The following is a 5,599-nucleotide window of genomic DNA, read 5'->3' on the forward strand; positions in this document are numbered from 1 at the left end:
ATTATTTGGAGTATGTCCATCCATAGTCAGATTTTGGCACACAGAAACATGCAAACAATGCAACAGAAACTGGAACAAATGTGCAATGGACTTTTTATGATGTGTGAATGTTTCAAGACTTTTTAGCCTAAACCAGGGGTCTGCAATCTTATCCAGAAAGGGCCGTTGTGGGCGCAGGCTTTTGTTCCAACCAAGCAGTAACACACCTGATTCTACTAATCAACCACTTGGAATCTTTGCTAAGCACCTTGATTAGTAGAATCAGGTGTGTACCTGCCCAGTTGGAACACACCGGCCCTTTCTGGATAAGATTGAGGACCCCTGGCCTAAACAATTACACAGTCTTAATTTCTCCATTGCAACTGACTTTATATATTTAAAAATACTATTTGTCGCATGGAAATACAGCCCTTTAACTGACGTAAAGACAAGCCTCCTACAAGTGATCAATGGTATACGGAGGTGTTAATATTCTCTATCCGGAGATAACTTATGTGGCAATAAGGGTATGTGAATAGTTTTGTGTGAATGTGAATACTTCTGTATAGGGTTCCAGATTTCCTGGGAAGTGGATGTGTTACTTTAATGTGGTCTAAATTATGTTTCCTTGCCTAGAACTGACCAGTGCCTGATGTTTCTGTATGTCATGCTCGAAATTCACCATTATGTCTTTTCTATTATTCATTTAATAATATAAATAGGGGTTCAGGGGTTCAGCGGTGTTAAAATAAATTCACTCATTTATTTTCCCATGGTAACTGTTTGTATGTTTGTTCTTCTTGATAAGAAAAACCACCTTTAAAAATGATTCTTTTTTAAAATTGTTTTGAAATATAATCTCATATTCTGTATGTTTCTCCTTAACAGTTTTATAATAAGGGATATGTTGCCAATTTAAATTCTGCTTCTTGCTGAGGAATATATTAATAATTATGTGCACGTTGACAATTGCAAGGAAGGGTGTGTGCTACCAATCTAAATTCACAGCAGATGAGGAGACATTTAGTAACATAAGATAAGGTGCAAGGCTGTCTTTCAGTATATGCACATATGGCTGCTGTGGTACTTCTCTTAGTAATTTGAGTAAAGTACAGAATCTATTGATGTCTCACTTTTGCATGGCTAGTGATTCAGTTCCAATGCATTCCAAAATGTGTTCCAATTACGTAGGAAATACTTTAAGAATTGTGATGAGTCAGATACTGTGCAGGGATATTGCTCATTGACACCTCTTTTATGTATGTTTATACACTTAGGGCTATGACAGCTATTGGCAGACCATGAAGAAAGGATGATTCTGCTGTTGTTAATGTTGTTTTAATTCCAACCCACACGACTGGACCTTTGCCTAACAGTTCCTAAAGATGATTTCACAGCACAGCAACACTAAAGCAAACCGCAAGAAAATGTACTTTTTTTATTTTCCATATTGCAGAGTCGCACAGCTGAGTTATTACATCTCAGAAATTCCATCATGAATCCATTACTTTCCTTCAGTTCTACCCACATGGTGGTTTTTTATATGAAGTTATCTCTGTTCAGTGGAAAGGCCCCATATGTTTACACTTTTTATTGCTTAATGTATTTGTATAGGTGATATCTGAATGCCCAATGATTAATATTCACCCAGCCTATAAATAATTGTCAATAATAACGCTTGTATCCACAATTTTGTGGATACTAGTGTTATTATTGACAAGGCGTATTATTATTCAAATGAAAAATTATGGGGCTTGTTGAAACCAATCATGATCACAGATGAATTGGCGCTGTTATTTTGTAGCTCTGATTTATCCTGATTCTGTGCATAGGAAGCAACGAATACAGTAATGAAAGCTTTGAAAAAATGACTGAATATCAAAGACTGCCATATTTCTCTTACAATGTCCGAAATGACTCAAGCTTGCAAAAATGTATGCAGTGAATTTAAACCTACAGCCATACTTGCTCAGCTATCACTATTCATTTTTTTTTCTATCTTAGTATTTCAAAATGATATGGACAACTTGCTCAGCAAAATTTTCATGGCCAACTGAATCAAGATTTTACAGAGACAATATGGCACTGATGACCTCACTGGGACGGCAATATATTATACTTTCCCATATAATATAACACAGTTAATATACACCTGCCCATGATACTTGCTTGCTCATACAGCATTTTTCTACAAATGAGTTCAAATGCTGGCAAAGATCCCTGTTGAACAAGTCTGGCTCTCAAAGAAAGACTTGGCAGTGTAATATACTTCAAAAAATATACATTAGCTGCTGTATGGCTCATTCAGTCAAGGCACCATGCTATCATGCATGGATGAGCACCATGGCTGATTGCATTGTTGAGGGTATAGAAGGGTTCAGTCAGTTAGGGATCCGCATTCTTCTCTATCTAGTACCCCCGGCTGGTCAATTTGGCATCAGTCGGCTGCATGTGAAAGCTTCTTTTTCTGGTGACACCACATGTTTCAAAGGATAACCATGGATGTCTACACTCTCCCAAATCAGCAGGGGAATTTGCACATGTATGTGAACATGGTTGCAGATGATTGGCATTCCAAATTGAGATGGAAATGGTAGATGCTCAGCCCCATTGCGGGTGCCAAATTTACTACTATGAATTTTGAAAAATTGAGAATCTAAAATGGTGACAATAAATTTTCCTCCTGAAAACACCTGCAAATATTTCTTCGCTTTGGTATGAAATATTTCTAAAGCCAATAACTGCATGTTGATGCCATTTATCCTACAAATATTTCCCTGCAGGAGAAGAGACCCAGTGGACTCCATAAAACCGACTAATTTACTTCACATTAAAATGTTTTATTTGTTATATATGTATATGAAGGCTACTCAACTTATATATTGTATTTTGTTGGGGAGCATGGATGAAGACTTGCAATGAGTGCACTGTTTTTTGCACAATGTGTATGCGCACTGTACTATGAACATATGAGAAATGAGAAAACAATGCAGGTCAGTGCATGCTGAAACTCTGCTCTGTCCTCTTTATAACTCCAGACTCACCTAAACCAATGTCAGACAGGCCTAAACTGTGAATTCCTGCTGATCGTCATCCCAGATGTTCTCCCTTGCATTTCATTTAATCCAACACCTTTTCAGAATACGGTCGGGCAATAAATCAAGAGAGAATTGCTTACTATCGGAGGCTATGCACCTGGCTGCTCAGGTCATACTCTGAATGCATGACCTCAATGTGAATATCCCTTGTGTCTTTTTTATAGGACTGAAATAATTACCTGTTAGGTTCAAGCCACAGAGTCAGCAGCTCTCCTGGAAGAGTTCAGCATTCCTCACACTCTTCCTTACTTATAGCGTTTGGAACTGGAGGGTGGAAAAATATATATTTTGCCATTGTTCAGGGACAGTGGTATTTAAAAATCCCAAATTGCCAATGTTAAAGGCAGGTCAAAATGTAATTTATTATCGTAGACCTTATGCACTTTCCCTCAGTTATGGATTTATTTAACAATAAGAAATCACAAATGAATAAATGGGATTATTATATGTATTTACATACGTTTTGTAGATTTCAACAAAACACCTTACATTTATGTGCACACTTTTCTTTGCATATAGGCTATGTCACAAGTAGATAGCTTCCTGCACAACCAGTGTTTTTTATTTACTTTCTGGAATATCTACTGTACTTCACCAGTCAACACGAGGACAATGGTAAGAAAAATACCGCATTCTTTTATCTAACAGTTCATGAATAACCAATTACAAGAGACATTGAATGCTGCTACAACATGCTGACTGGGAAAGACTAGGAGCAGGAACAAAATCAGTGGCCCCAGTGGGGTGGCGCTGCAACAGTTAGTCACATCACACGCACAGCCATCCGCCAACGGGATGCCTATGCTTTCTTTCAAACCATAGAGATAAAATAATTAATTCTCAGCACTGTCAAATCCATCCACACTGGCTATGTTTTTCAGCCTCGCTATCCCCGCTGATGGATCTCCTCAGGTTCCTCTCTGTTTCTCCCCGGGTTCCTCTCTGTTTCATGCTAAGATTCCCACAGTCCGCCATGGTTGTACTGTCAACACATAAACATGCCAGACATGAAACAAGACAACGCTGAAAAGAAAACAAAGGTCGAGAATAATCACTTGCGCTAAGGAAAGACACTCTTGAACAAACTGTTGGCCATGGTCCTGGCTCTCTTCACCCCTTCTCTGTTCCCTAGCTGCCCCTTTAATTCACCTTATGGCCACTTAGAGTTGCTTACTCTACGCAACGCTACTTATCATTTGCAGATGTGTCCAGTTCCACTGCTCCCCACATTTACACATGGCTTTATTTCCTTGATTCCTCCATAGCTGCTGGGTTGGCTTTAAAGGTTCTCATCTGTCTAAAACATGACAGTATATTATTAAATTAACCATTTTATTATCAAATCCACAGAGAAAGCTAATGCAATATCTTGTATCTTTTTCTTAATTAATTTTATTTTCTTTCCTGACTAATGGATGTGTGTATTCAATTCCACCTTGGAATATTAACAAAGTACATTTTAACATTACGTTCAGCAGAAATAAAAACACGTCTGTGATCTGGAAATGTGTACAGTATACAGTATGACAGAACAAAATCATTTTAAAATAATTTAAACCTACTTGAATAGCCTGCAGTGTAGAATGTATGTCGTCACTTAAAAAATGTAGCTATGCTCAATTAACCTGTGTATACTAGTCAGTAAATAATATTTTGATTTTTGAAAGGGAACAAGACTATGAAAAACTAACAAGATTAGAAATGTATATGCTATTTTCAATCTGTATGCAACTTTATTTTATGGTAGTACACATTTGTGAAATAAGACCATATTGTCCCTAAAACTTTTTATGACCACAAAGATTTGAAATTTTGTTCATAAATATAAATATATGCTTTGTCAACATATCCTTTGTCATTCTACAAAATGTCCTTTTAGACCTCCCAAGGTGGCATTCCTGCCTCTCCGTCAACAAATGCCATCCTCAACACCTGATCTGACAGCGAAGAGATCCAACCAGGAGCAAGTAAATAAGTATAGAGAGTAAGTATGTAAAGGCAATAGGAGGACTCTAGGGTTGAGAAATACCATTTATAGAACTTAGTGACATTTTGCAGCATTAACTGACATGTGCAAGCTAACATTTCTTTAATGAAACCCCTGGGGCCTCCCTATGAAGTCTATCTGAGGTTGAAACGTTTTGGATCCACTCAAGCGAGTGAGTGTTTCCTGTTCGTTCCACTTTTCTTGGAAGCCTTCTGGAAGTGAAAGAACATCTGGCCAACGGCACCAGCAATGAGCATGGCTGAGAAATGCCGTGATTCTTTTTTTACCGGTAAATAGATGTATGTGACCATTTCCCTGCCAAATAATTGGGGTGAATGGGTGCCCAGTTTAAAATGCATCCTGGCTTTCATCAATAGTTGTATCCCTTATGGGAAATGAACATACTGCAATATATTGTAAGCATGCATAATGAAAAACATAGTTTACAGCAATGCATTATTTTGAAATATATTGAAACAACTGAATGTGTCACCAAATGTTTTAGTGCTGCAATACCTTGGTGATACATTCTATT

The 5,599-nt window shown here is 37.6% G+C and overlaps 1 long non-coding RNA gene across 1 annotated transcript; it reads left to right on the forward strand.

Moving 5' to 3' along the window:
- The first annotated feature begins 320 nt into the window (after positions 1-320).
- LOC135252054 (uncharacterized) lies at positions 321-2,110 on the forward strand. Its single transcript, XR_010329288.1, has 2 exons — positions 321-506; positions 1,257-2,110. It is a non-coding gene; the product is annotated as an uncharacterized LOC135252054 (long non-coding RNA).
- Positions 2,111-5,599: the final 3,489 nt, after the last annotated feature.

Source organism: Anguilla rostrata, chromosome 3, assembly GCF_018555375.3.
Source record: "Anguilla rostrata isolate EN2019 chromosome 3, ASM1855537v3, whole genome shotgun sequence".
Classification (NCBI taxonomy): domain Eukaryota; kingdom Metazoa; phylum Chordata; class Actinopteri; order Anguilliformes; family Anguillidae; genus Anguilla; species Anguilla rostrata.